Consider the following 25,970-nt stretch of genomic DNA (forward strand, 5'->3'; position numbering starts at 1 on the left):
TAATTGACATTTTCCATCTGACAGGTTCTGCTTTCCCTTCCCGCAGTTGCTAAGGAAACGGGAGAGAGGGCCCGGGAGCCATTAGCTGCCGTCATCGCCTGCCCGTCCGCAGAAATGTCACTTCTGCTAACGAACGCCAGGGAAAGAAGAAGAAAAAAAAAAAAAAAGTTAAAACCCGAACAAAACGCAGCGCCCAGCTGCCGTCGTGGTAAAGGAAGGGGAAGGGTGCGATGAGATCCACGTCCCGGCCACTGTGTCCCCAAGCACCGCGCTGGCAGGGCTCAGCATCCTTTGCCCAGCCCATGCCTGCGCGGTGCCTGGGGCTGTTCCCTCTTACAGAGTCTCTGGAAGCGATTTGTTTGTTGAAAAAGTCAATGGGTGCCCTTCATCGCGGTGGGGAGACGGGCTGTGACAGCCCTCCCAGCTCCCTCTCGGATCAAGTTTGCAAAAAGCAACCATCCTTTCACCCAAACGCCGTGGTTCTGCGTCGTGCTATGCAGGTTTGTACCTCGTGTGGAAAGGAAGGCTTTGCTGCCCTCCTCGTAGCGCTTCCTCCCCTTTTCTCTCGAAACTTTTATTGCCTGTGATTGTTTCTTGGTCTGCTTCCCCTCTTATTTAGAGAAATGCCAATATTCTAGTAATTAGAAAAGCAGATACAGCGAGATCGAGCGGCTTGTTGGACATCACACGTGCATTTTGCGGTGGAGCTGGGGAGAAAGCTTCAAATTTCCCGCAGCCCATCTTGGAGCATCTCCCACAACCCCCTCGTTCTTTGTCCCTTCATCCAAACACCGAGCCGAAGCAGAGCCGGGCTCCTCGGGGAGGCTGCAGCTCCACGCACACCCCGGGTTGTCCCCTCCAACCCGCTCCAAATGAAGACAGAAATCCCTCTCTCTTGTATCAAGTCTGCGTGACCAATGCGATTACTGCAGATTCAATGAAAATTTATTTCTTTTGCTCCTGGAAGTGCTCGCATGCACCAAAACCTTCAGGGACGTTGGCTTTATTATCTGACATAACTCAGTGCACGTTTGCAGAATACATTTCCAAGCGTTTGTCCCAACTCCGGTGTTGGTGCGGCCGTGCTATGCGACGTGCGGGACCGAGAGCTGTGTCTTTGCCAAATCTCGAGTTTTAAGAAAAAATTGCTCTCTCTGGAGGCTCCAATGACCTCTGAGAAGTTTGGGTTCCAGGAGCTGGGTGAGGATTAGTGGGCAGGCTGCAATTTTTTTGTCTCCTCCGCCTCGGCCAGGCTTCAGCTCCCCCAGGCGTTTGGGTGCTGCTGTTTGCAGATGAACGAGGAGCGAAAGCATCGCGCAGCTCCCCGGGATGGGCACGGGGCAAACTCCTTCGGGATGGGTGCAGGAGGCCAGCGAGGCCGCGTGTTGTCAGAGGGGACGGGAAGGTGCATTGGGGGATTTCTCCCTGGTTTGCCACCGCGAGCTCGCTCCTCACCAAGCCCCAGCCGTGTCATTGGGGACCCAGCCCCGTGCTGCCGCCGGCACCGTGGGGCCATCGCCTCCTGCACGTTGCCACCGCGGTCACCCCCGTGCTGCATTTCCCTGCCTTTGGGGCCAGAAACGGCCCCGGGAGGTAAAGCAAAACTCCATGCCGAGCGGGTGAGGCCGGTGCCATCCGGCTGCGGGGCGAAGAGCAGGAGGAAGAGGAGGGACGAGCCTGGGCTGCCTGCCCCGGGGGCTCGTTGGCCGCGGTTTGGGTGCTCGGTTTCTGATTTTATTTGTTTTGCTTTGCGGAGAGCGAGCGAGCCCCAAGGAGCCACCTGATGTATAGAGCTTTATTCCCATCCCCTGCCTGCGTTATGGTGTTCTTCCTTACCTCTGTGGGTAAATGTTGGCTCTTTAGTGGCAATGACTGCATCTATTATGCAAGGCTGAGGAAGTGGTGAAATAACAGCATGAGAAATGTGCTCGAATGAGTATTCAAATGCGCACATAACGAGTGCAGTCAGTGTAGCGTGGAGTCCTGGGGGACGTGGGAGCTTTGGTTCGACTTTTATTTCTTTAAAAAGAAAGCCTTAACCCTCCCACCCCCTGGGTATTATTTTCAAATTAATTACTCTCATTACATTAATTGTGTGAGTGCCTGTTCCATTTTCCCCCCTTTCAGTGGGTTCGACTAGAACAGGGCTGCTAAAAATATAAAACCTAGGAATCGCACGGCAACAATTAATCCAGAAAAAGGAATGCTATTGCTGCGCATGCTGTCCTTGTTTAACAGATAATAAATAACAATTAATAAATGATCCCGTGTTGGAGCACTCCCTCCCCCCAGATGTAATGCTGATAAATTTCTCCCTCGCTTGGGGGTTAGGGAGCGCTGGCTGTTTAAAGGCAAACTACAAATCTAAAATGAAAATTGAGTTCTGCCTTGTCATATGGCTCAACTGCCCTCCCGTCTAGGCTGGGGTGGGCATTCATCGCAGCCGTGATGTATGTTTTAATTTACCTAGTATATGTTATTAGATTATAAGCCCCTTAGGGCAGGGATCTCATGTTTTATACCTCTAAAGCACTGCACACACCTATTGAACTATATAAATACCTTTTACAGAATGAATTTGTCCTCCTGCTGTGAAATCCTGCCATGCCTCCTGGTTTGCATAAATATCCGAGGTCCTATCAGTCTGCAGCTGGTTTGACATGGGGGCTCGCACGGAAATTGTGGCGGCGCCGATGTCGCAAATGCCGTGACAAATGCCGTGCCAGAGAGAGGAGAAGGGCCCGGCTGATTATTTTATTTTATTTTACTTCTCCAAAAGTCTTTGCTAGTGAATTTAATGGGGACAGTCCTGGAAGCCTGGTGAATTGGGGTGTCGAGGGAGCGTCTCATGTCTCGGCTCTGTTTCCATCTTTGTGCTGTTTCCCAGGGCTGCCCAGTTCCCCCTGTAGGTGATTCCTCCCCACTTTGCCCAGCGATGGACAAATTTCACTTCTGCGTTTTCTGTTTTCTTTTTTTTTTTTTTAATTTCATCTTATCCCACTTCTTTCATTTTCTGCTCTAGTCCTGAAGCATCCCTCTCCCCCTGGGGTGCTGTAGCGCAGCAGCTCCTCGGTGCGGGTCCCCAGGGCACCTAGGGGGGCAATGTGCCCGGGTTCAGCGGGTCGCACTGGGAGAGGAGCTCAGCCCCCCGGTATTTCTGTCTGAGCCCCAGCATCGGTCTCTGAGCTGCTGCCCGGTCACGATCCCACCTGCCCAGCCCGATCCTGAACCGGAGCACTCCATCACCGATCTCCGCGCCAAACTCGCAGCTCCTGCTGCAGTTACGAAACATCTTAATGGCAAACGCGCAGGCTGCAAACACTTCAGAATCTGCCGTATCTTGTAAGTCAATTTTAATTAAGCTTTTGGTTTTTCACGTTGATATGCATCGCTCTTCTGGTCCAAGCAATTGGGCTGCCTTTTTTTCTTCTTTTATTTATATTGAATTATTAAGAGGAACAGGCAGATTCCTGTCTCGAGACTTTCTTCTCTGGTCATTGCCATACGCAAGCTTTCTGTCCCTGATGTAGAAATGCCAGCTCGGAAAAGATCATCAGTTTGTTCTCATCAAGACAAAATACTTATTTTTAGAGCAGAGAAAACTGGAATTAATCCCTGACTTGAGCTGAGGTGCTTGCTCTTTACACCATTTTAAATGTCGTAATCCTTACCAAGTGCTCGTGTCCCTGTGCTCTCAGCACAGCAGCGTTGTGAGAAATGACCGATCCCCCGAGCTGTTCAAAGAATACGCAGAATTTCTTACTGTGTGAGAAAGCCAGAACAAAAGTTGAGCCAACAGTCAAGTGGGATTAGATGCTAAAATATTTTTGCTTGCCCTGCTTCTGCAAATATAGCTCACGTGGCTACCATGTTCTGGGAGGGCTGAGCCGCTCAGTGCAAAATCCGAGCCTGTTTTCAGCAGGCGGATCTGCGAGGAGATGACTTCGTGGTTCTGGGTAACTCTGGGTTGAACACAGCCCTGCTCGTGCCCAGCGCTCAGCAGGACGCTTCCCTGCTGTCTCAGAAATGCTTCTCCAGGTGCATCCTCAAATCTCGGGGAGCCGCCGCGTGAGAACCTCTGGTCAGTAAGCTCCCGCCGTGCAATTGCATAATTAAATAATCCTTGGGATATTTTAAGAGGATTTTCACAGTAGCATTTATTATCTAAGCTCTAGGCTTCTCTTAATGGCTGCTGTCTGAAGGGGAGCAAGGGGAAGCAAGATCTTCGAATCAGCCCAGACTTTAATCGCTAGACGAGCTGTTGGGGGCTTGCAATGAAGTGGGTGAGATGAAAATGAGGCAGGTGACAGCACTGTCCTGCAGGAAATTGGCCACAGGATTCATTCTTCACTTTCCTACCACCTCTGCACGTGGAGGGCATGGGCTGTGCAAGGCCAGGGTGCATGTCACGGGAGAGAACCGTGACCCTTCCTTCCTCCTTCCCTCCCTCCCAGAACCCCAGCATCACGTTGGGAGCCAGCGGAGAGCTCAAGGCACGGGGCAGCTGTGCCAAACCCTGCGCCCTCAGCTGTGCCATACCTCTGCCCCAGCTGCTTCAGTCCTGCAGCGCTGGCAGGAAGGCCATCAGGAGAGGCCACAAGCTGAGGAGGAGGCTGAGCTCGTTCCCAGTGGTGCAGCACAGCATCCCGCCGCGCAGCGTGCAGGTTTGCCTACGAGCAAGCAGGGTGAGGTCGGCTGCTCTCATCCGCGGGACAGCCAGTTTGTCCAGCGCGCTGTGCAGTAGGCAGCTTCGCCCAGCACCCCTCAGGACCCTTCCTCTTCCCCAGGAACTTAACCGGGAGGCAAGCTTTGGCCAGAATTAGTCAGTAGGTTTTAATTTGGCAGTCTCCTTATTTGTGCTGCTAAGGGTGACAGAGCTGCAGATCGCTTGCAGTAGCATTGTGCAGAAGCTTCTTCCAACAGGAGTCGACCCAGGACTCTTGTGCCGTCTCCTCTGTCATAACAGTTCTGTCAGTAGTGCTCCACGGAGTATTTACAAGGTATAGCAAATGCCATAAAGTACCTGTAATCTTACACAAATACAATATCCAGGGCATTACTTCAGATGCAAGAAGCTCTATCAGAAATGTAAATTAAACCTTGGCTGAGCCTCGGGGCTTAAAAGATAATGTTTAGGCTTCAGGATCGAGCAGGCATGCCAAAATCCTAGGGGGAAGCGGAAATAACAAGATTCACAGCCTGTTGTCACAGGGTGATGAAACCTAGGTAGGTCGGACAGCCACGGCCTTCGCTTGCAAGCTCAGGACTGCGTCTGCCCTCCTGGGAGCACAGGGAGATTACATGCTGCTCATAGCAGGGTGCCGTCGGAGCGCAAGCTTTCTGCAAGCCCCGTAGACTGCTTCTTCTGTTAGAAAAGTCAGGAACGGGCCCCCACAGCACTGCTTGCTCTGCGCTGGGTGCCTTGCCTGGAAACCTGCGCAGCACCAGCAGGATGCTCCGGCAGGCTGGGCGGGTGCGGAGCTCTGGGCTCTGCCTGGTGCCGTGTCACTTCCATGAACCCCGTGGAAGTGAAATCAGCACCCCAGGAACACCTGGCAAGGCCAGCCAAAGCCAGCAGAGGTCCGGCACAGGGTCCCACCTCGACGAAGGTGCCCAGGAAAGGATCTGTCCGTGGGTCTCTTGGTTTTCTGTCCCAGGTGTTTCTAAGCCTTAAATCTAAGCTAAGATTTTGTGGTCTCAGAAGAGGAAGATGAGCTGGGGGCTCTGCAGCTTTTGGCAATTTCAGAGCAAGAGCCAGGGAAGGAATTGGGAGAGGAGAACAATAGGTGCTTAAAAATCGTCATTTCTTTTGTATTGCCTGCAGACTTTCACCATTTCTCTTGTATTGCTTGCAGACTTTCGCAGGGTGACTCTCGCCCTTTTAAACTACCCAAGTTTCTTATCGGGCAATTCCCATTCCCCAAACCACAGAGGCTGCAAGTTGTGTCTGGACAGGGCTGCTGGTAGAGAGACGTATTGTACCAACGGGTTGGTTAGGTTGTTTTTTAAAGGGAGGATGTTTTCTATTAATTATCTTTTATATACTCAAACACTGTCTCCCATTACTCTTCCAAGTCAGGGACAGTGAGAGATGTGTCAGGGCTGGGGAACAACACGCAAGCAGTAAGATTAATTGACACTTAGAAATCAGATGGTGATGAATAGATCCCAGCCTCCCGAGGAGATCCATCTTCTTTAGGGTGCATTTAGGGCTCAGGCTGCCTTTAATATATGCAATGAAGCATCTTTACCTTGCATATGACACTGCTGCTAACCCCGTGGCATGACATCCGCGCCGCGTACGGCTGGCTGGTGATGGGATATTTTACAGCCTGCTGGGTAGCGGTTTCTTGCTTTTTTAGGCAATTCCATGCGAAAGGGATAAAGCACGATGTACACGAACCCGGTGGCCAACAGCCTAAGGGCTCGAGAACCTCCGGAGGGGCTGAAGTTTTTTTTTCTCTTTTCCTTCCTGCTCTTCAAGGCAGACACATTTCATTTTGAGTGTAAGAGACGTTGTCGCCCTCGGGCGAGCTGCCCCCTCCCCAAACTGTTTTAATCAGGCTGCTTTCTGATGGGCTCGCTCTCAGCTCCCTGCTCAGAGCACCGCAGATGCTCCTGTGGCAGCGATTACGATTTCATTAGCCACACGAGCCAGGCGGGAGGAGAAGAGCTGCAGGAGGGCTTGATCCAGCCCCAGGGAGGAGGACACAGCACAGAGCTATCGGGGGAAGACAGAAAAATCTTGCCCTGACCGTACAAAGCCACGACGAGAAGATGCCGATGCCAATAGGTGGCCCTGTGGGAATAAATCCCCCGCGGGAGCCAGCAGCTGGCACGCAGCCGAGGGTCGTGCTGCTTGCAGCGGCTGTGGGTTTGTCTTTGGGGCTGTCCCTTCCTGAACGTAAAGCTGGGGACCAGGGGGCCGCGTCTTGCTGGTGGCACCTGCACAAGGCCCCTGCAGCCGCGCGCCTTCGCCCACCCTCTGCCTGCCTTCCGCTGCGCTCCTCGCCCCGCGTTGCTTACTCAGCTGCCTGCTTTCCTGCAGCTCCCCCTCAGAAAAATAAAGAAGAGGTTGAAAACAAACACGTTTAGCTAGCCATTTACATGGCACTTGACAAACAGATTACAGCCTGTTCCTGCCCCCAAAGGCTTTTCTGTCTGGGGAAGGCGCTGGCTGTGCAGGGGCAGGGGTGTGCTGCGCAGGCAGCGCTTGCTGCAGGACAGGGCTGCGGTGTCCCCGCGTGCATTTCCTTTTTAATAACGCCACGCTTTAAAACCCAGCGGCGACAAGAAGGGAGGAGAAGAGGATAGAGCATTTGGGCATTAACGCTGCTCTCCCGTTGGTAATAACATGCTGGTACTTTTAGGAGTATCTCGGAGCTTAAGGGGTGAGAGGTGAAGTTATCTTCCACGAGCAGCGCTAACATGACAGAGCTACTTAATGCGAGCCGGGAATAATGCAGGGCTGCCAGCTGAACCGGGCAACGTCGTACTGGGCTGGTTTCATCCCCTCTGCAATGGTTTCCCATTGAGTCGGGGGTTTAGTCCTTTCCCCCCTCCCTCCCTCAGTTGGGCAGCAGACCCAGTTGGAGCATCGCTTGCAGTGCAGCCGCGGGTCCTGCTGCTGCTCCTGCAGCCGTGGCTCGGCTCGCCCTGCGCTTCTGGCAGCCCTGCGGTGCCAGCGTGAGCTCACCGAGCACAGGGCTTGCTTTTTGTGTGTGCGCACGCCGGCACGCTAAATGGCTTCCTTTCCCAGCAAGGTGTGTGGGGTACAGGAATGCAGAGGCGATGGCTCCCGCAGGGGACTCTGCACGAGAAGGAAACTCTGCAAATCCTTCTGCACTTAGCGTTTGTCCCTCATTTAATATGGCACGATGCAAATGCTCGCGTTAGCCCTTATGCTGTGCAGGTCTCCTCGAGGCTGGGGGCTGCGAGCAGGCTCTGCCCGAGGGGCCCTGGAGAGCTGCCCTGGGCAAGGAGCTGGGGCTTCGCTCCTCTCCCTTGCTCTGGAGAATTCACCTGCATCATTCATTGGTGCCTAGCAGGCTGAGCAGATGCTTGTGTACCCAGGCTGACATTTCTGAGGGCTGGGGTTAGCCAAAACCTTGGGAATGTTTCTGTCTGCCTGCCTGGGATGTGGGCAATAGCAAAGAAGCCTGGCAATGCTGCCTCCCTCGTGCAGTACTCCTTGTTTTGGCTCTGGGCTGGGCGAGTAGGAAGTGGACCAAGTGGGTGTCTGAGACAGATGAGACTTGGATGAAAAACAGGGACTTTTCAAACGTAGGACGGTGTTTAAGCCTGCAGGCTGTGGGCAGTGGAAAGCAAGCTGCTCCTTCGGGCAGGGGCTGCCGCTGGCATCGCCACGTACCCGGCTGGTGCCAGGCTGGCACGGCTGCCCCCGGGAGGTGGGGATGTCGGCACCCCTCAGAGCTCCAGCAGGGCCTCACGTCAGGCCTTTACACTTGCTTCGCTCGAGGGATCTTATTTCTGTAGTTGATTTTGTTTATTTTTAGTCTGGCTCCTAAAAATTGTGGCTTAAGCGATTGCACTCCTTGTGCTCGGCACGACTGGCTGCTAGGCCCGAACTACTGACTTCTTGCTGCGGTGGCATGCGGCCGGAGGAGTAAAATCTCAGTGATTTTAACTACACGATTCATAGAAGGTGGTGGGCAGGTGGAGGAAAAAGACTTTAAGTAAAAGACCCCCCTGAGAAGGGCTGCCGTCTGGGTTCTGGCTGTGAGACATCAGAAAGCCTGCCTGGGAGAAGAGATCTTAAATGCAGACTAGAAATCCCATTACTTGGTGGGGTATCAGAGTATCAGGCACCAGAGAATCTGTTCCAGAATAGGGTTTCTCTAAGTGCAGTGCCTGATGTCCATATCGGGACGGTCTCTGGAGCCTTTCCTGTGCTCAGGACGTTCGTGTCATCTGCCTCTGTGTCTATGAAGGGGTTGAACCCACAATCTCACTTGGTTTAAATCAGATAAAATGTCGTAGGAGTCACGAGTAGGAACTAGGAAGTGCATAGGAATAATGCACTTGAAATGGGGTATTTTTGGTCCTATTCAGAGCTACTTTCCTGTGCCAGTGGAATAATACACGTTCAGCAAGTGCCCATCTCCCTGGTCCCCAGCACAGCGAGCGTTCTTCAAGCCCCCTGCCCTGATACCCCACAACTCCCCACACATCAGGAGGTGCCAGCCTGCAGCGCCTCCAGAGCGACTTGGCAGCGTCGGAGGGTTGAGTTTTACTGGAAAGTCGGATTTTTTACTTCTTCAAACTCTTTGTGCTAGAAAGCAGGGTGGCCAGACAAATATTTGCTCGCTGACTCCCTTCCTGCTGTGCAGCAGCAGCGCGCGGTGCCGGTTGCAGTGTGTTTTGGCCACGCGCCTTTCACAGCCCGCGGCGAGCTGCCGGGGCCGAGAGGTGGCGAGTCGCCTTCAGCCAGCGCTGGGTGCCCGCGGGGAGAGTCCCCGGGGAGCTGCAGGGCCAGGATGCTGCTCCTGGGAGGAAGAAGCAGGGAATGGCACCTTGGAGGTGCAAAGGTTTGAGCCTCCTGCTCGCTGTAGGACCGTTCCTGTCGCATGCAGCCTGGATCCTGTCCTGGGGCACGCGGTTTGTAGCGTGGCTGCTGTAACCCTGCGCACGCAGAGGCGTGCCGTGGGGCTGCTCGTCATCATCATCTTCTCTTGCCCAGGTTATACGTGTTCTCTTTTTGCCCTGTGCCAGGAGCCAGTTTTTGCTGTGATGGATAAGGAATTGGGTGCGTGGCGTTTGCTGGAATGCAGCTGGGATGAAAGTACCCTGAAGGGAGCACAAAACCCTCGTGGCGTCGACACCCCCTGGGCAGGGAGGCTCGGCCTGTCCTCCTGCAGCTCCAGTGGCCCCCTGCAAGGCCTCCTTGTGCCCTGGGGCCATCAGGGAAGCAGTAGTACCCATTCCTCACCAAACATCTTGGCCAGCGTCAGGATGCTTAGCCAGAGGCTTTTGCTCAAACTGATCCATGGCGAGAGGCAGAGCATCTGGGAGAAGGGGAATTTCAAATTCTCCAGAGCTAAACCTTTCTTTGGACTATGGGGTCTCACTGGGGCAGTAAGTGCCACCCAAAGGGAAGAGAAGTGTGCCTGGCAGAAGGCTCTGGCTGCTCTCGGGGCGATGCTGCAGGCACAGCAGGCTGCTCGCGTCCTCATGGCGCTCTGCAGGACGGGCGGCTTTCGCGACGAGGAGGAAGAGACTTTGGCTCTGGTGCCTGATGATGCTGCGAGATAGCAGCTCCTTGCACAGCTGCGGTTTGTATAATCCCTCTGATGCTTCCTCCTACCTGCAGCTTCTCCCCACTGGCTTTTAATGAGTGAAGGAGACGGTAAACTTACGTAATGAAGGGCGAAGTCTAATTGCAGCTTGATCTTTCCTTTGCAAGGCACTTTTGTGGCCCTGCACCCCATGCCAGCGACGCCTTGCTCTGCCTCAGCTGCTCGTCCTTGCGGATGAGATGCTGCCTCAGGAGGGCCCAGCCCGGCACTTAGCAGCTTAAAGCAGATTAAGATCTTAATTCTTCAGAGAATGATCTTCTGATCTCCTTCCCTCCCTGCCAGTCAGCAGTGGCTTTGCAGCCCCGCATCTCAGCTTTCCGCCTCTAAGAGGTGATGACAGCAGAAGTGCTGGCAGGGGAGCCGAGGTATCCACGATTTGAGATGTACGTGAGGAGCGAGAGGTCGTCCTCCCCAAATCTGGAGGTCCTCCAGCGCTACGTGGTGCTGGTGACCCAGAGCTGTGGGTTGGAGGTGGAGGACGGGGCGACCTCACGGCCCTGCAGGATGCCAGCCTGGCTGAGTTACTTGCAGTAACTGCACACCCCGATTAATGTGTCCCTCACCTCCTTTTCGTGGAGGTGCCCTGCGCATTAAGGACAAGCAGAAGGAAGCAGAAGGAAGTGAGGGGCTGGGAGGTGCCCCCCCTCCTGCGTGCTCCTCCTGCCTGGTGGCGTCTGAACCCGCAGAGCTCCACGGGGTGAAACTGCTGCGGGTGGAAAGGGAAAAGCCCTGGCATCAGGGAGACGGGAACACAGATAAATGGCACGGGGACGGATGGAAAAAGGTATCACAGTGAGCAAATGCAGCATGAAATGCTATGCAGGGAGACTGTCATGCATGGCTGGGGCACTGCCGGTCCCTTCCCTGGCAGTGCGAGGCTGCGTTTGGCCAGTGGCGCTTCCCAGCGCTTCCCAGGTCTTTCCAGCTCCTGTTTTGCAGTTAGGTGCTGGTTGTAAAGGGCCTTAGCCTTATTTCAGCATCTGAGCAAGAATGAGGAGAAACAATGCAGGCAGTCATACTAAGCAGGTAACACATTTCAAACAGTGCTTTCATGCTGAATTCATCACAAGAGCAGAGGAAGCCCGCATGCAAACCCTGCTCTCCCTGTGCTACAAACAGCGGTTTGGGTATGGAGAGCAGGAGCTTATCCCCAGGCGGTTTTTCCTCTTGTTGCTGAGCTGCAGCCCGGCATCCCGCTGTGTACATAACCCCGCTGTGGGCTCCGAGGGGTTTGGGGTTGAGGGGGCAGAGGGCTGCGGTGCTATTTCAAGGTGCCCCCAGCCGCTCGGAGGACTCGGCCATCATTCTCGTGTCCTGGCAGCTTGCTCGGTCCTTGCTGTGAACCCAAAGCAAAATAAATAGGCTGCTCGCCCCATCCTTTTCCTCCTTGGATCACAACTTTTGATTTTGTCATAAAGCTGCTTGACTTGATTGAGAGTGCCATAATAATGATACTTACCGAGGGGTTTCATCCAGCGGTCGGAAATTGAGGTCCAACGATCCCCAGTAATGAGCCTTTTATTGCAGCCACCCAGCTGCTGCGCGAGCAGCGCTGCCCCCTGCTCTGCCCAGCTGCACAGGCAGCCCCCTGGACGTTCGGGTTTTCTTTTTGGCAGGGTTTTCTCTGTTTGAAGGCACCAGGCTTGTTGTGCCTCCCTTTGCAGAGCCCCTTGCAGGAGGCAGAGTCACCAGGTGGAAATTAGTCCCAGGAGTTACCAACAAGGATGCTGTGGGTGCTCCTGCGTTTGCACTCGCTGGATGCGTAAGTGCATTTGGAAAGGAAAAGGGAGAAAAAAATGTGTGGTGGCTCCCGGCAGCTTGCAGAAGTCCTCGCCCTCATTACGAGCCGGTAGAGCCTTCAGCAGCCGCAAGGCTGAGGTTTAATTTGGCTGCTGCTTTGCTGGATTTGGAGCCCCTTATAAATCTCCTGTTCTGTCAACTATCCAGGGCTTCCAAGTCTTACTGCCGCTAGTCCCCCGAGCTCCCCAAGGACTGTGCACAAGGAAAGGATGTCCTGTACAGCAAACGCGTGTTTATTCCTTTAACCCTCCCCTGCCACGGCATTTTGGTGTGTGTCACCTCGATGGGGACAAGCGTGCCCCGGTGGCCGTGCACCCACCTGGAGCGGTTGGGGATCGCACAGGCAGGGACCAAACACAAGTGAGAGGGGCAGCGAGGCGGGTGGTGAGGGAGGTGGCGGGGCTGGCAGGGGGCACTGCTGTCGGCAGCGGAGCTAACAGACCTGGGAGGGCTGCTGAGATGAAAGGGTAAACAAAGAAAGGGGGAAAAGCAAAGGGAGGCAGGAATAGCTTCGCTCTGCTGGCCGCGGTGTTTGGCTGCAGGCTGGGTAGGTCACGGTGATGGCTTGTGCTCCCCAGGCGCTGCAGGATGGGGCTGTGCGTTTCCCTGTTGGGCCACGGCAAATCTGGCAAGTGCTGGGCTGAATTTTGTGCTCCCTGGCAGCTGCTGGCCCCAGCTGATGTCTGCCTGTCCTCTATTCTGGGGTCATCCTTCGTCTCCCATGGGGGAAAGTTCCCATGGTGTTTGGGCAAGAGAACAGCTTTAACACTTTCACTGTTTTGGGGATTTTGTTGGTTATAAGTCATTTGGGGAAAAAAAAAAAAAAAGCTAACACAAAGGAAAACAAAACCATGCTTGTGCTCCGAGTGGTTTGCTGAGAGCAGAGAGCTCCCGGGCACTGCTGCCGCTGCCCTCCCAGCTCCCTCCCCTGCTTTTCCTGCAGCTGCTGTGCCCAAACCAAAGCTCGGTGAGGTGCTTGGGGGGGCTCCTTGCCGCTGGGCTTCCATCAGCCCTGTTACAGAGGAGGCCCGGGACCATACTGAGGTGTCACGGTGTGTCCCCACTGGCAGCCGTTGGGGTCTTGCACGGGGTCAGGCATCCAGAGCAAGCACTCTGATAAACGCTTTTCTCTCGTCTGGTCGTGTTCATGTTCCTTCCCCTGGGCTTTCCTTGGGGGTTTGCAGGGCAAGCCCAGACTCCCACCCCCAGGAGCGGGGAGGATGCCCCGGCTGTGACGCACACGGAGCCTCCAGTTCCCCAGGGGACACAGGTCTGGAACACGCAGCATCCCTCGGATGACCGTGCTTCTGGCTGGCATCTTTGCTCAGACGTGCGGCATACCTGCCACCACGACAGCCTGACGGCCATGTGGCATTATAATAGGATTTGCTCCGTGTCTATAAACTGTTATCCTAAATATCATCCCAAATCCTTTGATGCCCAGTGACAACCTGTCTCTTTAAATCTTTTCCCCCACCCTGAATAGAGTGGCGTGCTCTCAAATCATTGGGAATTCCACGTATCCACCATATAATTGGATTATATTTTAGATGTCTCCTAAAATAATGATATACTTACATCTTATTCTAACAATGAAGCGACTCGGAGCAGAGCTGAGACTCCCCGTGCCTGTATTATAAATAATGCTGCCAAGCTGGTCGGGATTATCAGCAAAAGAACTTGTTAGCCTCTTGGAGAGCAGATGCTTAATTAGAGCTGGGTGACACAGATGGGTGCCTAATAAGGGGAAAACACCTGTTTTGGTCTTCAGAAAGAGCTGGGCCCACTTGGTATAGCTTTTCCCACCTTATAGCTGACTGTTTGCCAAACTGCTTCTCCCCTGCCCTCCAGGAGGGAGCCCCAGGTCCAATTCCATCGTCTCTGGTGGCAGGAATCACGAGCAGGTAGATATTGTCGGAGACACGGGGACTCCAAGTGGGTAATAAGGCAGGTACAGGGACTCCAAGTGGGTAATAAGGCGGGTACAATTAAGGACAGGTTGGACAGGAGCTTTATTAGCTGAGTGCAGCGAGAGAACCTCCGGGCAGCATCTCCCCTTTGCTCCCCTCTTCTGTGTCCAGACCCCACCTCGACTGCTTCAGAGGAGAAAGAGGTGAGGAAACAAAAACAATTCTGCTTTTAACAAGGCCAGGTACCATCCCTGGGAGGGATGGACACCCGGCAGTCATTTACATGTTAACGAGGCCGAAAACCCATCCCTGGGAGGGATGGACTCCTTGAGGATTGTTGTCTTAGCTGGGAGAGAGGGCTTGGAAACATCACAGGCTGGCAGCTTTTAGGTGAAAAAAACATAAATGTTAATCATCGTACCGGCAAGATTTTAAGGGAGGTGGATGTCAAGCTGGGGCCAGGTTCAGGTGCTGATTTTGGGGTTCCGGAGGCTCAGTGATGTTTCAGGAGCCCCAGTGGCCAGGTTGTGTTTGGGGCAGGCTGGAAGCTGAGGGGTTTGGTGTGGCTGCAGGGGGCACCAGAGGAGGGTGCTGGTCCAGCTGCTTCGGGACCGGGTTTGGATTCGCAGGACGCACTCTGGGACCCCTTTACACCGCCCCGCTCTGCTTGGAGGCAGAGCAAAGCTGGCTTCTCTCCTCCCCTGCAGGTGCACGGTGGATAGAAAAATTGCTGTCAGCAGTGAGGGGAGGAAAAGTTCAGAAGTGCTGAAATCCCCCAGAAGGGTTGGTGTGAGCTAGAGCCTACAGAGTCAACATCTGGGGGAATTTTAGCCTAGGTCGTGCCTTCTGTGCCGTAACTCGCCAGGCCTGCTTATCCGTGCAGGTGTCTAACTTGTCCTCGGACCTTGGCGGAGAGGTCCAGACTCCTGGCGCTCTGGTGAGCAATCTGGAAATAAAAAATAAAACCCTCAAGGCCCTTTTATCTGCGTGTGCTTCAGAACCAGGGTTTTAGGAACCACACACACACACACAAATCAAAACATGTTTTCAGGAGTTTGTAGTACAAATTACCCTATTAAAAAGTACCCTGCGTATAAAAAGGATAAAAAAAAAATGGTTTTCTGAGGGAGTAAGTGTGGAAAGTATTCAGCGGTGAGTGATCTTCACAGAATACATTTTCTCTGGGCCATTGTAACTGCTGGAACTTATCAAAAGAGAGGGTTATTTTGATCATAAATGCAGTGGGTGGTATGATTTCCTTGGCATTTATTTGGCTTTAAGTTGAACAAATCTTTCCTGTAAGGAAAAAAAAAATAAAAGAAAAAAAAAACAAGAATCAGAAAGGTAGATAATTAGTGTGCAGTAGTTAATGGGTAATTTCAAAGTAAATGAGCAGAGCCTGTAACTGCATTCTGAGTGGCGTTTGTGCTCTCTGAATATGCTTTCCCGTTTGGAAGATGAGTTTTCCTGCCTCGGCCTCCCTTTGGCGATGCAGTCTTCCCAGAGAATCCCTGGGTGGTACCTCGCCGGTCACTTGGGCTTTGCGGGGCTGTGTCAGGTCACTCTGCAGGACAGTTCCTGTAACGGGTGGCCAGGCTGAGGTGGAAGCTCACTTTCCTACGTGCTGATGCTCTTCCACATTCACGTGCCTTTTTCTCTTCTAACCTACCGAATAAGTTGCTTTTCCTTACGTAAATGTTAATACGAAGTTGTTGCTTAGTAAAGCAGGGGCATTTTGCAAAGCTGTATTTGGCAGGTGAGTTGTGTTCCTGTGGCTAAGGCATGATAATGAGCAATTCCAGATCTTATCTCCATTGTCTTATCAGCTTCGGGCCTGGCAAGACTGTGGTTTCTTTGATGTACTGGGGATGAGGCTTGCCTCACCTCTGTATTCAGCCCCCTCTGTTTCTCTTTCTTCGGCAAGCACCAGAGGACGGGCGATGTGTATTCACCCCCCGGCCGAAGACCTGTGCTCTGGAGCCCGTAGCTGGGGCTCCTCTCAGATTCACCCCCCAGCCGAGGCCTGGCTCCACGCTTTGTCATGGACCCGCCTGCCGTTGGCAACACAAAGGCCGAAAAGTGCCCCTGAGCCGCCCCCTGTGCTTTGGAGAAGCCTTTTCCCCTTCCAACAGCCTCATTTCCTCCGCCCCATCGCCGCTCCCCCGCAGCATCCCCAAGGCCCAGCGGGCGCAAAATGGGGCCTGGAGGCCGGCAGGGCCCGAGGGCTGGCAGCCTGCCTGCTGTTGGCTTTCCAGGGTATAAATAGCAGAACAATCGAGCCCGAGCTATTTGTATCTATCGCCCTTAACATCACAAGGGAGTCCCTGAGAACAATAGGGCTTGGCTCCCGGGAGAAGTGGAGGATTTCGGGATTTCAGCAGCTCGCCCCGGCTGCGCTCCTTGTGTCAGGGCTGGGATGGGAAAAGGGGGACTTGGGGGCATCCGGACCTGGGGGTGTCGCCGGACGAAAGCCGTGGTTGGCACCGAAATGTCTCCTGAGGTGGCACTGCTGGGCACTAAGGAAAATATTGTCTTTTGAATGGGGATGATTAAATCTTTGCTATTTCTGTTCCCCTTCCTGTGTACCTGACGTGGAGGAAGAGAGGAATCTGTCCAGGCAACGCTGAATGCACTGCCAAATAAGACCTCCCTAGTTCCTATATTTGCTGGCACTCATGAGTGTTTCAAATGATATATTTTCTTACTGTCCAAAACCAAAATCCTGCAAATATTATCACCAAGACGCAGGAGACTGACCTGAGCCGCGTGCACCAGAACCGAGTCTGGGCCGCCCGGTTCGGGGAGCTGCGCGTGCAGCAGGACCCCTGGGCGTCCGCTGGGGAAGCTGGTTTCTGAGTCACCGAAGTGACTCTGCCGCAGGACAACGCCTGCACCGGCCCCGGACCCTCCAGCCAAAACCCTCTCCTGGGAAGGAGCCCGGATAAACTGCCTCCGAAAGGAGGCAGCCGGGGCCGTCCTCCCTCTGTAATCGTTCTGTGGGCAGCTTCCTTGCCTGGGATGAGAGCCTGAGGTTTGGCTTCCACCCTGCTGGAGAGGCTGACGCCCACCTCGTGGCAGTGCCCTGCATTTTGGTGTGTTGCCGTCCTGGTGGAAAGCACGCGGACCGCCTTGAGGACAGAGAGCAGTGACCCGGGGTTGTTGTGTGTGCCCGGCAGCTCTGCGGGTACCGTCCTCTCCTGCTCGGTGAAGCCGTTTGGGATGGTCAGACAGGTTGCAGGAGGGGGTTTGTACCTCGCCTGTAGGGTGAGGAGGGAAGTGAACCTCAGTCTCTGCTTTGGGGCTGGATGCTCTGTGTTAGACGCTCCCCGGGCACTGCTGGGTTGCTCTGCCCGCGATGCGGCCAGGAGGTTGCTCAGTGCCTTTGGAGGAGGGCATCGAGGAAGCAAGATCCTGGACAGGAAAGTTATGCTGGAGGGCAGGAAGCCAAGAAAAACCAAAATAAAAAACCAAGGGAAAAGGTTTCTGCAGCCCTAGCAGGAGTGTGCCAGCAGGCGTGCCAGTTGTGATCGGAGCGATGTCCCCCGAGCAGGGCGGCTCCCGTCCCGCTCTGCCCCGGGACCCAGCTCTGGGCAGGCTCCGAAGCCGGGGCTCCGTGGGGAGCTGAGTGAGGGAAAAGCTTCCAGCAGGAAAGGTGGCTTCAGTTTGCCTGAAGTTTTTTATGTGGAATTGCACTGAGCTCAGAGCAATCTCGTCTAAAAACGGTTGGCAAAGCTTTTCTCTGCAGGGAGGAGGAACACCTGTTCTGGCATCCTTTGCCCACTCCGAATTTGTTGTTGTTGTTTAAGATTTAAATTTTAAATATATCAAGTCTTATTTTAAAAGCTTACAACTAAAAAGGCTTTCATTGGACATATTAATTGTTCTTTGCTCTTAGTTTTAAAATTTGTTTTACACTAAAAACTGTAACGTTGGCTTTTGTATCCGTGTGGGCCTGTTGGGTGGCACAGAAAGCAGCTTCCTGAGCGACTCCAGTCTGTTTGGGCTGACAGCGGCCGAGCCTCTTTTCTTGCATGGAGCAGCCCTCGGGACGTTCAGCCAGCACTGCTGGGTTACCCGGGCTTTGCTCAGAATAAAATCTGTGCCAGCCAGATTTCCACGTATGCTTTCAAGGGCATTTTAATTTTTATCATCCCTGGGATCCACCAGCAGAACTTCTGCGGATGTTTTTGATTGCCAGGTGAGCATCGCCCTGTGCTTTCATTGCTCCCCAAGAATAACACCCTAAACCACATCATGCTGAAGCTGCTCTTCCACGGCTTCCCACATGCCACCGAGCCGGTCTTCTCTGAAGCCACTCGGTGCTGACGTGCAGCCCGGGCGCCGTCGTGCCCACGGGGCCGTCCTGCCGGGCTGGGTCCCAGCTGCTGACGGGGCCGAGATCTGCCCCGATAGAGGAATCTTCCTGACGAAGCTTTTGGCCCCACGGGGTGCTCGGCTCCCTAACTCCAGGGCGAGAGGCTTGGGTGTAGGCAGACCCTGTACCCAACATGTGGCCACGGGTGGTGTCCTACAAGGGTTGAACTTGGCTCTTGGTAGCCCCCGTGTTGTCGTTCTTACCCAGCTGCTGGTTTCGGACATCCCAAATGGAGTAACTGAGGGGATATGGCTTCCCACGCTGACATTATCATGGCAGGTTTTGCAGCCACGAAGGCTGAGTGCCCCCGGACCCGAGTAGATACTGGGGGAGCTGTGCTTTGGGGCTGGTGCGGGCAGGGTGCCCCGAGAGGGTCCTGGGTGCTGCAGTCAGCAGCTTCCCTTCTAGAGGGCTTTCTTGTGCAGAAATGCGATGACATGATTGCAAGTGTCTGCCTGGTCCTTAGGTTAAGTCGCGAGGAGTGTCCTGGCAGGGCAGAGGTCTGCAGAGATGCAAATTTAATGCGTAATCAAGCCGATGAGATCAAGCGAGCGGCGGACGCTTCCCCTTGCATCCTTCTGTGCAGTGGTTCTGAGATTTAATTACTGGCTCGAAAGCACTTCAGGACTTTCAGGTGGAAACTACTACATAGAGGAAGGGGAGAGTACAAAAGCAGCCCACGTAATTAAGTGCTGCTTGTTTAATTTAATTTTCTCCTTCATTTGATCCTCTCCTAGAATCTTGAAAGTAACAGTCTCTAACGCCAGCTGGGTCCTTCGGCAAGCGTGGTACCTCCACATGCCGATTGGAGCACCAGCAGAAAAAGGGTGGTTTATTAGGGAGAGCAGCCTGACGAGCCCTTGGGAGGCTGGGTCTGTGACGTGCCATGACCATGCCACCGAGGAGATGCCCCCTCTGGTTGTGCAAGGATATCCACTTCTCAAACTGAGGCTTGCAAGGGGTGCAGCTTTTTGGTTCCAAACCGGGTTTGGGGAAGGTAAGGGGAGCTTGGCTTTCATGTACCAGTGCACTAAAAGGGCTCGCCGATAGCATCCGATAAATAATTTGCATTTGGTAATCCTGATGAGAGCTGTAAAGGGAAAAAAACAAATGGGTTAAGCTGTAAATTACTGCTGTTCCTCGCTTCCCGTTCTCCTCGCTCCCTTGGAAATCAGCCAGTTGCTCTCCGGAACTACTAATTCTTGCAAGCTGCCGGTGCCAGCCTAGCACCACAAACCCAAGGAGCAGGTTTATTTAATATTCGTTTCTTCGCTTAACGGTCCCTTCTTTCCAAACATTTTAAAATGAAAGATGCTTACAAAAATTTCAGGAGAAAAGGATTTCTTGCGTGGCACCTCTGCAACACCCCCAAGCCCACCTGTACGGACAGACAAGAGCGTCACAGCCCCGGCTGTCACCCTGCTTGCCGCAGCCGTCCCGGTGCGAGGGGAGGGCGCTGGGGCAGCGTGCAGGTCCTTGCACACGGGCTCTGAGCGGGGTTCCCACAGCCGTGCGTTCGGGCACCAGGTAACGCGTCTGGGAGCCCTCCGTGGGGCACGGAGCGGTCTGGCAGCGCGGGGGGGCCATGCTGGTTTGGGGGAGGTTTGTGTGACTTGGGTTTTGCTTTTTTAATTGTATTCAGCAGAGGTGTAGTTTTGAAAGAAGCGTGTGCTGCTGCATTGAGCAGGCATGGCTGCAAGCTGGGCTTGGCAATACCGGCCTCGAGTCTGCAGGATGGCCAAGCGCGTGAGAAACACCAGAAATTTTGAAATGTCCCGAATATGTTGTTAAACCCATTTTTGCACGTCTCCAGGCACGGTGGGTTTTATTGGCAAAAAAAACGAACATAACCAAGTACTGGGAGAGCATCTCTTCTCTCCCTGCTGGAAGTAAAAAGATCAGAAGCCGGAGCAGGGAAGCGGTTCCAGGGGGATCTCCCTGGGCGCGAATCCTCCGGGGCTTCCTATCTCATCCCTCTGAGGGCTGGAGAGATTTGAATACATTAAAGTTATCAGGCGTTGCTTCTCAGGGGTATGAGACCATTGAAGCTGAATGCAGAGAATTAGTATTAATTAAGAGTAAAAAGAGAGAAGAATGGGCTGAAGGAAGGCAGGGAAGCTCCCCGGTTTCCGCGGTGTCCCGTCAGCACCACGGCTCTGGGGCAGTGGGAGCACCCGGCTCCCCCTCGCCGTACAATGCCAGGCCTCTGTAGGAACGGTTGCGTTGGTGTTCTGTAAGATAAGCAAGGTTTTCTTCCACACACCGTGTTTATTTCAGGCCTTGAAGTGGGTGCAGACTCAAGGATATTGGAAGGCACTGGAACGCTTTGGATTCGGGTTTTGGGTGGCCAGAGAGAAGCCCGTGTACGTGGCAACAGGCCTCAAAATGCCCCTCGGCGTCCCAGCCCCTTCCAACCTGCCCCAAAAGCGGGTTTGGGGCTGGGGCTCCTTACCAGAGGGCTGTAGGAGGGGGAGGTGGGCTCGGGGCTTCCCTGAAATGGCTCCTTGCTGGTGGCTGACAGCAAAGCCTCTTCTTTGGGTCCCTGCAGCCCGAGGTGTAACACCACAGCCTCCCTCCCGTGCCTCCACGGGCATTCCCCCTCGGGTGGCTCCACGGCTTGTGGGGCCAAACTAGTACAGTGTGTCATGTCCCCGTGGTCGCTGCGGGGACATAAAGCGGTTTGGAGGGCGGCATTTTCCTCCTTCTCCTCTCTTCCCTCTCTCCCCCCACCCCAGCCCCTTTAGCAGCCAAGTGCAGGTGCCCATGCGGGGCTGCCCACCACTGCTGGCCCCATGGCCGTTTCCCCTTGCTGTCCCCTCCCGTTCCCTTTTATTTCCCTGTGCTTTCTGCAAACCAAGACCCAGCGGTGAGACAATGGCTCTGCTCGCCTCCTTCCCGGTGCCGAGCCCGCTGTGGCGGTGCCACGCCGGGAGCCGGCTGCAGGCAGAGCCCAGCTCGCCGCCCTGTGATCTGCATGTCAAGGTGAACCTGCGGCAGGGTGATCACGTCGGCATCCCCAGAAGGCAGGCGGTAAAAGATACTAATTGCATTTCACTGAAGGCTTCAGAAACGCTCAGCAGCTGGAAAGCTGAGGAGAATTTTGATGCTATTCTTATAAGGGAAGATTTTTTTTTTTTTCTCCCTTGCACTGTTTGTAAATCTATTACAGAACATGGGGAGTGGAAGCGGGGGAAGGGAACGGATAAAACCAGTTAAAGGCTTAATGTTTCCCATTATATTTTGTGAGCTGTAGGTGGTCTGGAGCTTATAAAAATGTAGCGCATTCCCTTGTAATCAACCATAATAATTTATTATTATTATTTATTATGATTTGCTGTTATTTTGCACATAGAAAGGCCCCTGCCAAGGCACTGAGAGCTTGCACAAATAGTTAACATTTATTATGGTGGTAGTAATGTTTAAAAATATTAACTAAATAAAATAAAAACACCAGCTCTAAAGAGCCGGGGACAGCTTTGTTATTGGAAAATGTATGCAGGAAGGCAAATATCTTGCAGAATGGCTGATAGTGATTTGAATAGAAACGTGCCTGCCGAGGGGGGGCTGCGGCTTCTGTTGTTTGAAAAATGCCGAGGGTTTGGCTCCGAGACATCTCCAGTTCTGCACCCGTGGCTTCGCCCGGCAGAATCGGGGTCCCCCTTGCTGGCCAGAACAGCAGAGAGGTGTGAGAGGCGAGTCCTCCGGTCAGAAGGAGGGCTCTCCCTGAACACAGTGGGTTTAGTTAGCCCCAGATGGCTGCAATCCTATTTCCCGTCTATTTGCACCATCGTGCCTTTTTGCTGTGGTCTTTTCATCCAGGGAAACTGGAGCTCCAGCGTGGGGTCCCCGCTTGGTGGTTCCCAACATCTTTGCCACCCCGTGCGTTTGTCTCGACTCAAATCTTTTGTCCCAGAGTGGGTGGGGAAGGCTTCAGCCTCCGCTTCGTGGGCTGTGCGTTGGGTGGTGCCTCACCGTGACATCGGGGCGGTCGGCAGCGGGGAAATATTCCTGCCCTTTGTGCAGCCTGGGCTGAGGGGAGGATGCTGCCATGGGCGAGGAACCATCCGAGAGGCCACGGGAGGAAAGATTTTGCTGGAGATTTGCCAGCAGGATGCTACAGGGACGTGTATGGGACCTGGTTCTGTGCACTGCGTTTGTTAATGATTTGGGTAAAAACAGGGTGAATGGACGAATAGCAAAACTTGTAAGTGACAGAGGTTTCTTTGGTTTGGACAAGAAAAGAGGTGGAAAACCTTGTCAGGGCCAGAGGAAGCTGGAGGGCTGGGCAGTGGGTGGGAGGGCGGAGAGGTAAAAGCAGTGTGCTGGAAGGAGCAGCGGGCGCATGCTGTCGAGGTCTAAATTACCTGCAGCCACCTGGGAAGTGAAGAGCAGCATCGACGGAGCTGTCTGCGTGTGCATCTCTCCTCTCCGTGCTCAGCCACTGCCAGATAGGCAAAGAAAATTTGGGGAAGAACGGGATTAAAAATATTGCTGAGGGTATTATCATGCCAGCACGTAAATCAGGGCTGTAGTCCTGCCTGGAACAGTGTGTTCATTTCTAGTCGATCCGTCTGAAAAAGATATAGCAGGAATAGAGGGGTCAAGAGATAGGCAACAAAAATTATTGGAGACATAGAGAGACTTCTGTGTGAGGAGAGGCTGAAGGATGAGGGGGAACATTTATTTTAAAGATGAGATAAATGTGAAGGGATGTGATCCATGCACATAAAAAGTCAGCAGTAAATGGCACAGGGAAGGTAAATCAGGCTCTGGCAGTCGCCCTCCCTTGTGAGACGGGAACCAGGGAGCACCCGATGGGACCCAACGTTGAATATTGACCAAAGGGCGGGTTTGTCCGAGGTATTCACTGCTGGGACTGGCCCTGGTGATGGGGTTAATGGGATTCAGAGAGGCCTGAAAGGCGACGTGGGTACCCAGAGGGTACCCAGAGCATCCCAGCAAGGACAGCTTGGGGGTACCACCGCCTCCAGCCTGGGGCTGCTCCCGCTGCCTGCAAGATGAGGAGGGCTGCAGGGGAAGCGCAGGGCTGCACCCGATGATGGGTGGGAAGCAGGAGGCAGGGTGCAGCACCTTGCTGCAGCTCTATCTGATCTCCCCAGCTCTCTGATCTCCGTGTCACCGTGCAGCCCTTGCCCCAGGTTGCTCGCGGGGTGCCCCGGGGCCGTGCCAGTGACGCAGCCGCACGCCCACGCTCCCCACCCCACCCGCTGCTCCCGAGCTTCAAAGGCCGGGCGTAAACTGGCGTGAATCAAACCGCTTGGCTGTGCCCTTCTTTCTGCGTTTGGGATTACGGCGTTTGGCCTAATTCTGCACCGTCAGGCAAGGGTCGGCTCCTGCCCAGGCGTGCAGGCGGAGCCCCGACCGATTGGCAGGGTGCTGAGCGAGCATCGCGCTCCCGGGCACCCTGAACCTCCAGCCTGTGGAGCTGGAATGACTGGGCTATGGTAACGTTTGGGGCTGCAAATAGGCTGCATTATGGCAGTGCACGTGTGTGTGCGTGCACACGTATGTACGCATACATCCCCAAATCCCACTGCGCCCACCCAGAGTCTGAGCATCCGAGCCCTGCCCGCACCGCACCGGGGCTAGCAGCACGCACTCAGGGTTTCCTCCTCTCCCCAGGGGCAGAAGCATGTGCAGTGAAGCATCTTGTTTTGGTAGGGGTAAGGTTTGTTTTGTTTTGTTTTTTTTAAAAAAAAGTTTTAAATACACCAGTTGCTATGTGTGTGTGTCGGAGCGAGCCGTGTCAGGGGTGCGTGCCGAGCGCTTGAAGCAGAAGTGGTGGGTTTTGCAGGCACTCTCGGTTTCTGGTTTGCTGTAGGTTTGGCCTCCCCCAGGTCATTTCTCACGCAGATGAGCTCTATTTTTAAGGTAAAGGGAAAAAAAAAAAAAAGAATCAAACCCTGGGGAGCCACTGTCAATAAGGGCTCACCCCATTGCTGTGCCTGGTGGCAGCGTGGGAAGAGGCATAGGGAGGGCAGGGACTTCATCCCCATGTACTTCTGTACTTCATGATTACGCTGGAGGGATTCTTACCAGTGTGACTCTAAAGGGAGCCTTTCAAACCTGGGTTGAAATTAAGCACCGGACTTTTGAAGCTGATCTCACCCCGCAGGTAACACCTTGTAGGTGCTTGGCCAGCGTGCAGATCACTGCAAAACCCCTACAGGAACAAGCTCGCTAGAGAACCAGGCATTGCATTCATTTCGGTAGGGTGAAATTGAGACCATGAACTTCCAGCAAGGCTGCAAAACTTGTTTCTCCCTGAAATGCCCAGGGGCTCCTTGGCCCTCTCTCATCTGACCAAGAGTGGCCGGAGAGCTGGTGCTCCGCACCCATCCACCCTCGACTGAGCGGCCCCATGCCAGGCTGTGTGTCCCACCAGTGTCTGGCCCCAAAATGTGCCCAGGAAAAGCCCTGCCTTGGGTTTCTGTTCCTACGCCTTGTGTGGTCAGGTTGTCAAAGGTGTTTCTTTGCCTAAAGTTGCAAAAAGCCATTTATTGAGTAAGCTTTGGTGGGATTTACTGAAGTTCCTCATCTGTCTGGTTTTGGAGGTGGTGTAATCCTGTGTAGGAACCCACTTAGAGCTTCAGGTTCCTTTGGGAATTCTCTCCTGAACATCGAGTTGTTGTCCTAGTAAAAGCATTAAACTCTGGTTTAACAGTGGATGGTCCTCTGCGGCCTGAGTTACAGCAAATTTACTTACAGTCTTCATTACTGGGAAGTTCAGGAGAAGGCATTATCCCACCAGGGAGTGCTGTTTAATTTCTGAGGAACCATTTCCTTGTTCTGATATAAATTTGATTGTAATGACGGGTAATTGTGGCAGTGGTATAACAGTGATAAACCATTGTGGCAATAGCAGTATTTGCAGTGCAACTTTGTGAAACTCCTTCAGAATGTCAGGTAAATGAAACTAGAGACCCAGCACACGTGGACTCAAGCGTTTTATGCCATGTTTGGTTCACTTTTCACTCAATAAAGAGGAGAGGCACCGATCCTGGATTGGGGCTGATCTCAGTATTTGGCCTCATCCTTCTGTTTCATTGAGGTCGTTATAATCCATGTTGAGGTTGCGTTGAGATCTAAAAGTGTCAGGCATTTCCTCTTCCCATGCACAGGAGTCCCAGAATAGGGCAGGAGAAGGTTGGTGAGGGCTTGGTGCAGCAAGGCTCTGGTAGTGTGAGCCTTGCCTGTGGCTGGACCTCCGCAGAAGTGTCAGTATTGCCCCGACAGACCCCCAAAACACATTGCCATCAGGAGTATTTAAATCTCGTGTCAGTCTGTAAGGCAGAGGCTACGACCTAGCATGCAGAATTGCACAGGTACTCGTAGTTTAGAGCAGACAGCTCCCTCCTTCTCCAGGGAGACGTGGAGCTGCTCAGCACGGCCTCCACCAGGACCTCTGCAGTGCTCCTGGCCGCAGTCGTGCCGCCTGCCCGTCCCATCCCGTCCCATCCCGTCTCCTTTGCTGGGTTTGCTGCGGGTGGGAAAACGCGGCGTTTGCAGAACATATTGCACAGCGCGGCTGCTGTCCTCTGCAAGCCT

At 53.7% G+C, this 25,970-nt stretch overlaps 1 protein-coding gene and 1 long non-coding RNA gene across 17 annotated transcripts in view; one reads left to right on the forward strand and one right to left on the reverse strand.

Moving 5' to 3' along the window:
- The window catches only part of TNRC6C (trinucleotide repeat containing adaptor 6C), a 298,323-nt gene that overhangs the window by 133,799 nt on the left and 138,554 nt on the right, over positions 1-25,970 (forward strand). The gene's annotated exons all lie outside the window — the stretch shown is intronic.
- Positions 896-24,798, reverse strand: LOC310883848. The gene is made up of 2 exons (XR_014573891.1): positions 11,776-24,798; positions 896-11,652 (listed from the first exon to the last, which is right to left on the reverse strand). It is a non-coding gene; the product is annotated as an uncharacterized lncRNA (long non-coding RNA).

Source organism: Anser anser, assembly GCF_964211835.1.
Source record: "Anser anser genome assembly, chromosome: 19".
NCBI classification, from domain to species: Eukaryota; Metazoa; Chordata; class Aves; order Anseriformes; family Anatidae; genus Anser; species Anser anser.